The following is a 10,098-nucleotide window of genomic DNA, read 5'->3' as shown; positions in this document are numbered from 1 at the left end:
AACTATACAGTGGATTGACAGATAGAAATTAATCATAATACGAATATAAGTGGGGTTATAATAATAATGTTGGTTTGAGGTGTTTAATTTATATATATTTGATGATTTAAATGTTTATTCTGATCTGAAAAGCCTAAATGTCAACAAAATTATCAATGGAACATTAACGAATTCTTCAGAGTGCAGAGTGTGACCATTGTTTACAGTCGAACATTCTCGAAATAATGATTATGGCGGTGGATCGAACAGATATTTTTTCGAGAACATCTATATAGAAGTTAATAGAACGATTGGAACATGATCTCTTACCAGATGGTTCTGGAATAGAAAAAAGGATATAAATACCCGTGATTTGGATTCAAGATGGAAGTTTTGGAAGTTTTTAGTCAGAAGTCAGGCCAGTTTATTATGAAAGTTAGTTAGTGAAGTAAATTGTTCAGAATTTTCAAGAAGTCAGTCAGAAAAGTTTAGTAAGAAATATGAAAGTTAGTTGGAGTCAGTGAATCAGATTATAAAAGTATATTAGAAGAATATTGGATGGACATTGGAAGGAATTAAAATTATATTATGATTGGAGATTAGTATAAATCAACTTATAATAATTGGATATTGGTATATTGAAAAGAAGAATAAATATAAATGCTGTTTGCTGGTTTGGTTGGTGGTGTATAAATGCTGGTGAAGAAAACTATATCTTAAATTGGTAGAAGCTGATAATTGGAAAAAGTAATTTCACAAAAACAAGGATAACCGAAGTACGAAGACATTCAGTGGTGATTAGAATCTATATAGTGGAAAACAGTTCATTTAGGCATTCAGTGAAAGAAAGGTACAAAATTTTGTTAATATAATTTAGTTAGTGTCATAACAATTTCAATTTAGAAGATAGTTTGTTTAAATTTTACATTGTCTATAGAATTTAATTAGTTTTATAAGAATATCAATTTAAAGATAGTTTATTTTAAATTTACATTGGCTAGGTTAGATATATATGTGTGTTTCATAATAGTTATAATAAAGATAATTTAAAAAAGTACTTACAAACTAATTCTTTGAGAACCGCGATAAAAACCCTATATTATTAAAAATACTCATTGCTCATCATTCAAACAAAAAACACATCATAACAATATATATATATATATATATATATATATATATATATATATATAGATATATATATATATATATATATATATATATATATATATATATATATATATATATATATATATATATATATAAATATGTTGAAAAAAATTGAGTCAGGAGGTTTATTAAAAACTGATCAAAGAGGTAGACACACGCCAACCAATAAAACTCTTACCAAAACCATAAATAGTATACATCAACATATTAAATCATTCCCAAAATACGAGAGTCATTATTCCAGAGAAAGGAGTAAGAGAGATTATCTGGGCACAGAAATTACAATAGAAAAGATATATCAACTGTACATTGATAAATGCAATGAAAGACATGTAGATCCAAAGCTCAGAGCAAAAAAGTGGTTGTACGCAGATATTTTTAATAAAGACTTCAAGTTGTCGTTTAAACCGCCCGAAAGAGACATTTGCGATACATGCAGTACATTCACCGCTCAATTAAAAAATAATCTTACTGCAGACGAACTAACCAGTGTACAGGCTGATTATGATGCTCACCTAATTGAATCTAAAACTCGATATAACTTAAAACAATTGGACTTTATAATAGCTAAAGAGTCACCAAAATACAAAGTACTATCTGGTGATTTGTAAAAATGTTTGCCTTCACCACTAACAAACAATTGTATTAGTTTCTACAAAAGGAAGCTTTGGATATTAAATTTTACATTACATGATGTGAGCGATTCTTCTGTACAATGTAAAGTGTGGGACGAATCGAAAGGGGCCCGAGGTGCAAATGAAATTGCCTCGTCAATTTTGAAATGGGCTGACAATACAATTCCAGGTAGTCAAGTAGAGGACATCACTCTTTGGACCGATAACTGCTATGGACAAAATAAAAATATTAATAAGTATTATAATGTGCTATTTTTGGATACTGCAAATAAAGACGATCACTCAAAAGTTTTTACTGAAAGGGCACACACATATGGAAGCAGACACTGTTCATGCTTTAATCCAAAGAAAAAGAAAGAAACTCTCCAATTTGGCCATTTTAACACCATGGGACTGGCAACAACTAGTTAGGCAAACATCAGGTAAATACACAGTGCACAATATGGAACTTGCAGATTTCAAAAACTTCAAAACGCTGTTCGATAAGAAATTGTCATCTAATCCTCCTTTTGTAAATAAAAAAAAAATGTTAATAAAGACCCTGTTCTACTGTCAACATGTGTTTTCCTACAAGTCCAACAAGAACACATTGGAAAGTTCTTTTATTATAAGACCGATTTCAATAATCAAAATATGTATGAAGTGGACTTCATGAGGTGTCGAAGACAGCAAGTAACGTTTCCAACCCAATTAAATCAAGTCTCAATAATCCCATTACCAATCACAAAACAAAAGTACAATGACTTAATTGCACTACTGCCTTTTGTTCCGTCAGTTTGTCATGCGTTTTATCAAAATTTAACACAGCGATGTAGCCACAAACGATTACCCACAAGAAGATGAAGATGATATGGATGCAGCATCTTTAACAATTTTGAACCTTGTCGTCTATAATTTTACTTAATTATTGTAACATTATAATATTTACCTCTAATAAAGTAATAGTATGGGCTGTTTAATGTGTTTGTATTGTTTATTTCGTAAAGACCTTAACATGCAATGCCACATTATTTAAAAAAGTTGTTAAAGGTAAACAACACTATGTCCAACTACACATTTTTAAAAAAAATTTAAATAATGAACGGTAAACCTCAGGTATACAACACTTCAACACTTCATGGAATGAAAAACGATTATACACACCACAATAATAATATATTAATCTTGGTTAAATATAAGAAACATTTGAGAATTTACTGATTACAAATTTAAAAAAATTTAAAACTGCTCTCCTGAAAAAGTAAGAAAATGGACATAGTGTCCTTTACCTCCGAGGTACCGATATACTCCTTTGATTTTTATTCCTTCTTTAATATTTTCGAGGGCATTTTGGAAGATCTTTTCAGAATATATATTAAACAATAGTGGGGAAAGTACATAGTCCTGGCGAACTCCACATTTTATTGACATTTCTGCTGTCATACGATTGGGGTTTATTATACCATTTGTAAGCTACTGAAAATCAATATCATAGATCTAATCGTTTAGATGTCATGTGTTAAAAATAAGATAGTAGAAGTGATAGAAATATTAAAACCAAACATTTTGTCAGAAATCCACTACAATGAGATTCGCAAATCAGAAGAAAAAACAACAGTGCCACCATAAACTTCAATACAAGTTAAAAAAGTATTCCTCTCGCAGATTATTTATTGAATTGGGTAATTTCATCTTACTGTAGTTAATCTTTCAATATTGACATTTAGCAAGTAGTTACATCCCACGTTCGATAGCTCGTGGCATATCGAAGACAGATATCTGAAATCCTAATTAAACGAAACACAAACGATACGATCATTGTGCAAAACAACAAGACTCTGACTCTTATAAATCTTAAGTCAGAAGTTGAAGAGGATCGTATGCGGAACATCTGTACCACTGGCACCCACGTTATTGGTACCTGCACTAAAATCTGTCATTCGTGTACAGAATCGGACTCAACTTTTTTTTTCAAATATTTACGAAACAGAAAAAAACAGAAAGCGAGAATAAAAAACTATTCAATTGAAAGTATTATTATTATATAACCGAGACATGCTAATCTATCTATCTATCTATACAGCTCTTGCTGTTCAATTTTGGACATAGGCCTCCTCTTCCTTCTTCCACGTCTATCTATTGTAGTCAGTTTGTATCCACACACATAGACAACCTCTATGATTGTCTAAGCTTATATCGAAATATGTAGGAATCTTATCCTAACAATCTATTTTTTAATAACTGCTCGCCTCTACTTTAAATAAACTTTTCTTCCAAATTAGTAACCCTAAGCTACCGGAATATCTGAATCAGAGTATTCCAAATTCTCTTCAATTAAAATAAAAGAACTTACAAATTATCTAATATGATGCTCTGCTTTCAAATTTGCTATGGTGCACCGGTCTCAACACTTTTACTCACGAAAAAAAAAAACCTTTTCATTATTAAAACCAACTTTTCGATTCAATTACCGCAAAATAACTTCTGCAAAAGACCCCGATTTTTCGCCTATCACCTCTTTTTTGCCATCAACCAACACCTGACGCTCTTATCCCCGCCATCAACTGTCTACCTCAAATTTTGCTATTCCACACCAGCAAGACAAACTTTCCCAAATATCCGTATTTTCAAGTAAAATTAAACAATCATTTTATAAACAAATCTATTTCCTACCTTTACCTATCTAAATAATCTATTATCATAATATCCGTTCGAAATTCAAAGTATTGTATCGTACATGAATTTCTTCGATTTAACAACCCAATAAGTCATGTACACTTTAATATGTACAAAAGAAAACGCATTTCACTACACTAAGCGTCTTTCTGTCTTTTTGCAAATTTTGCCGATGTCAGTTACTAGTCGGACCTGCTCAAAAATTTGTATATTTTATTGTTTTTGTATATATTATATCGTTATGAATAAGATATATTCTTATAGTTCCTTAAACCTGAAAAGCAACCAAATACAGTATCATCAAATAGGCCGATTTCCTTACTGCTTGCCATTTCGAAGATATACGAGAAGATATTGCTTAAAAGGCTGAAACCTCTTATAATACCCAAAGCTCTAATTCCATCACACCAATTTGAGTTTCGAGAAAGTCATTCAACTCTTAAGTCCATAGAATAACGGATATAATAGAGAGGTCACTAGAGGGAAAGTTTGGTCAGCTGTCTTCCTCGACAAGCTTTTGATAAAGTATGACAAGAAGGACTTAAATATATAAATTAAGCAGGAATTTGCAAGTAAATACACACAATTATTGGAATCATACATTTCAGGTACACTTTTTAAGGTTACGTAAGAAGAATCCTGCTCGGAAATAACAAAAATCAATGCAGGTGTACCACAAGAGTGTAATAGGTCGTGTACCTATTATATACTAGTAATATCCCTGATCCTTAGATCATAATACGATAGCTACCTTTGGTGACGATACTTCCGTGTTAGCCGAAGATGAAGATCATAATGTTTTCAACAGAAAAGCTATAAACCTCTTTTAACTGACTGGATAACTGGACTAAAAACTTAAATGCGATTTAAACTAAATGAAGTGAAATCAATGTACATTAATTTTACTACCAAAAAAAAAAACAACGCAGGCCTATTAATGTTAGTAATATTTAGATACCATATGCCGATACCTCAAAATATTTAGGTATTAAACTAGACGCTAGGCTTCGCTGGAGGGCTCGTGTTAAAAAGAAAAGAGAAATCAGCACGCCATTGTTGTAGTAAACATGCCTCCAACCTCCAAGCGATAGGCCTTGATGACACCCGATTATATATCAAGCATAGCAGACTGCTGGGGCTATTTATTATTCGTCATTGGAGTTAAGCTAAGTTTGTAGAACATATCTAATAACATCATATACTAACAATATAATACACAACACAAAAGATTATAGCACTTTATCTAAGAACACTGAAGGCAACTGTATCCTGTTTTTCATCAAAATTTGGTTGATGTAATTTATATTCAAGACAATTTTGCACTGTTCCATTATTTATAACACTTTACGACCATTTCCATGCAATTGCATCGAGTGAAAAACTTTAGACTGCTTCACTTTGCAGTTCAATCAATTCTATGTTGTTTTTGAAATAAATTGAGTCAAGTTTCTTTAAAAAGAAATTGTTAGTGTGACTAGTTCATTTCCCACAAGATTCTTTGAAAGTATATACCGAGTGATTAATAGTAAAACGCGCCATTGAAAATGCAATGGGAATTTGTCTATTATTTTAAGGGCCGATTGTTCGAACCTTAATCAAAACTTGATTGTAATCAAATATTTAATTACAATCAAATACGTCACAGCAGCTGTCAAAATTATTATAAATTGCTTATTATTAATATTGATTTGTAAATAAAAACATGAAATTAACATCAGAAATAGTTTAATTATGGTTTATTTGAAACTAAAACGCAAAATAATAAAATTGAATAAAATAAAGCAGTCAACATAACCTCAGAATGTAACGTATTTAATTTTAATTAAATATTTGATTACAATCAAGTTTTGATTAGCGTTCGAACAATAGGCCCTTAATGGACAATAAACACAATTTTGATTGAAAATAAGATTATTTTCACTTTTCGACTTCTATTCCGGACATCATTCTTAAAATAGGTATTTATAATATTAATTCTCTCGTATATGAATATTTCTCTGAAGAGACTGTAATGTATGTCTCTTTAGGACTGTGGGACATAATATAACATAAAGCTACTTACGATAGGTTTTATTAAGCTTTATAAGGATATATAAATTAACATTATTATTCTTGTTCACATGGAGTTCCTAACCTAAGTGCAAAGAATATAGATGCTTCTATAGCGTCTATATTCTTTCCTAGGTGTGTTGTCCATGTCTGGTTGTCATGTCACAGCTGTCACTTGTGGTTCCGTTTACCAAGTGCAACGTTGCTAAGTATATGCGTACATGAGAACCATATATAACGGAGACCAGCACTCGGTAGCAGAAGAGACGCAATAAATTTTTAACGAAATAATTGTTCCTTACAAGGAAAATGCTAGATCCAAGACACAGTATAGAAAAAGTCAAAACCTGAAAAATGTGAACTTATATTTACAACAATCATTTCGTTTGGTTTACAACTTTATTATTTATACATTACACCAACATACGTGTAGGATGCACAATGAAGAAAGCCAGGAATTGGGTAAAAAGTGGCGCTAGCATTGATTCTTTATTTATTTCTTTGTCAAGCTTCACAGGGGTTGAAGAGCTGGTGGTGAAAAGTTTATTTATTCATTACTTGCTTTTTCTTTCCAATTCACAAAATTAATTTTTTGTAAGTCTTTAGATACGCTGTCCTTCCTTTTCTTTCTTGGTCTAAATTTTCAAGATATAAAATTTTTTTGAATTGTCGTATTACCAGATTCCAGTAAGAGCCTAAGAAGGTATTCATTGAATTCTGTCAGGCCACGGTGGGGGAAATCTTTTTTAGATATCTAATGTCATGAAGCAAGACACCCTGGCATCTTTCGGCCGAGGAGAATACTAGGCCACAAGATCCCAGGGTAGTACCGGATTAACCGTCCATTGTTTATTGCTGTTTGCAGCGAACATATATACAACGAACAAACAATAAATAAAATGTTAAATCAAAAACTACACAAGAAAGCCCTGAAATTTGTATTTCCACCACCAGAGAAAAAACCCAGTACCTTCTAATCGATTACATATACAGGCAAAATATCAACAAAAATAACCAAACACATAAAAAAGAAAGGAATAACACCAGCTTTCAGAACAAATAACAACCTAGGCAAATATATTAAAAACAACAAGAGCCAAAATAAAAAACACTTACAGGGTGGTGTGTACAAACTTAAATATGGCGACTGCCCAAAAACTTACATCGGTCAAACTGGTAGAACTTTTACAAATGTAAAGCAGAACATAAAAGGGCTTTCAATAATAAAAAAACAGATTCCACATACGCACTTCACCTTCTAGATCATAATCATTCTTTTAATGACGAATTTAAAATTCTTCACATTCAAAATAAAGGCCTTAAGCTATCTATCACAGATATCATTCTGAATGACCAACTTGAGATAAACAGTTCTCCTCTCCTCAACCTATTTCATTAGAGACTATAAAGTGTAAACGCATGCCAAAAATAGATCACTTGAGAAAGGAAATCAGCCGAAAGAGCTGTAGTGATAAGAATTTAAAATAAATATTTTTACATAAAATAAATTTCTATCAAGAAACGGTCGAATCTATGAATTAATAATAATAACCATAAATTTCAAATCCTTGGTTCAATTTCCTCACCTGTACTCCTGTTCCTTCTTCTTCAGCACCCCAAAAATCAGACAGTGTACTTCTCTCCATTCTTTTCCTCGTCTCAACATTATGTTTATCATGTTTCTTTCATCTAGCCCAAAACCCATTCGCCTCTCGCATCTCCCCTTTCATTTCCCTACCTCTGGCAGTTAAAAATGTGACAGCGTCCGGTACCCCACAAATAGTACAGTTTGCCGAAGTAGATTTGCCTATTCTGTGAAGGTGCCAAAACTACCAGAGCTGTGTGTTAGCCGCATTAGCCATGTCCGTTTTCTGACTCGCCTTCGCAACCAGTGCCAGATCGTCGGCATAAGCTACAAGAGTGCATCCCTTTGGCATCTGTAGCCTCATCACCCCGTCGTACAGGACATTCCACAAGATGGGACCTAGTACTAAACCCTACGGACCACCCTGCGACAAACTGATGCTGGTAACTTTTTCTTTTATGAATCTGTCAGTAAAATAGCTGTCAATAACGTTGACCAGTACTCACTAACTACTTGAACAAAGAGCTTACTTCTGCGTAATTAATTCTATTAATCTGTTCTAGTTCTATTAATTGTTCAATTTTCCCTTTCAACCCTCTATAAGCAATTATATATTGTTACAAGTGACACCCAACGTGGTAGGCAAATGAGGGTCCTAGTATCAAAGTCGGCAATCTCCACTTTTTACCAAAATTGAGTTAGTTACACCAAATTGTTCGTATTTTAAAACACTATACATAAATAAAGAGAATAAGAATCAAAAACGGCATTATCCGCCTATAAAATAGCATATAAATTTAGCCTAAGAATCAAACACGGCAATCTCCATGAACGGTTTAGAATCAAAGTCGGCAATGTCCTGTTTGACCAATAAGAATCCTCGTAGTGACCATGTGATATACCACTAGGAGTCGTCTGGAGTCGCTGTCGTTATAATTTCTCGTAGTTTCTTTTTAACCAAGGTGCCAAGCTGTTTGTTTTTTATTTTGTTACTTTTTTAAAATGGAAACTATTACAACTCCTGTTGAAAACAACAAAGCTCGCAAACGAATTCGCAATCCGTCCACATGGCAGCAAAATGTGCGGAAAAAAATGAGGTACGTTCTTTAAAATTTAGTTGTAGTTTTTACTCGAAAGGTTAGGTTTAAGAGCACATGTCATCCGTATTCAGATTTTATTCATATAATTTTTTGATTTATTTTATTATTAAAACTATTTTACATATTATAAAAAACTAATAAAAAAAACAAATGATTTATTCAAGCTACTGTTAATTTTATAAGGTCAGTATTATAATTAGTTTTTTGAAATATGTTATCTTTTCAGGTACTCTTCATCACAGTTACCACAATTCCCTACTTGCGGCCACAAAACGAAGGCCTATCAATGTTCTTCTCTAACAATGAGAGATATCAAGTGTTTTCATGATGCGTTTTACGCAGTTAAGGACAAGCTTAGTCAAGATTCCTTTATTCTAAAATTTTGTACAGTTCAACTACCTAAACGTCACCGTCCAAAAAACTCTAGACATGAAGCAAAAACAACGTCTGTGAAATGCTTTGTACGGAATAGTGTAATAAAGCAAAATATTCCAGTGTGCCAGAAAGCTTTTTTAAACATACTAAATATTACGAAACATCGCCTCACCTACATTATGAAATCATTTTTAAAAACAGGAGAAGCACCAAAGGAAAAAAGAGGCGGTGGCAGAAAAACTTCAAATTTTAAAGGGAAACAAGAATCAGTTCAAAAATTTATTAATACTTTTAAAAGTATTGAATCGCATTATTGTCGTTCTTCCACACGTATGCGCTACCTTTCTTCTGATTTGTTAATACAAAAGATGTTCCAAATCTATATTAATCAGTGTTCTCCAGAGGAGAGAGTAAAACCATCATACTTTAGAATGATTTTTAATACTAAGTACAACCTTAGCTTTACTACTCCCCGTACGGATATGTGTTCCCTATGCATTGAGTTTGCAGAAAAAATTAAAAGATCTATGGATGAAGAAGAGAAGAAAAA

The sequence above is a fragment of the Diabrotica undecimpunctata genome, chromosome 9, assembly GCF_040954645.1.
Source record: "Diabrotica undecimpunctata isolate CICGRU chromosome 9, icDiaUnde3, whole genome shotgun sequence".
In the NCBI taxonomy this organism is placed as follows: domain Eukaryota; kingdom Metazoa; phylum Arthropoda; class Insecta; order Coleoptera; family Chrysomelidae; genus Diabrotica; species Diabrotica undecimpunctata.
Note: the sequence above shows the minus strand (reverse complement) of the source record.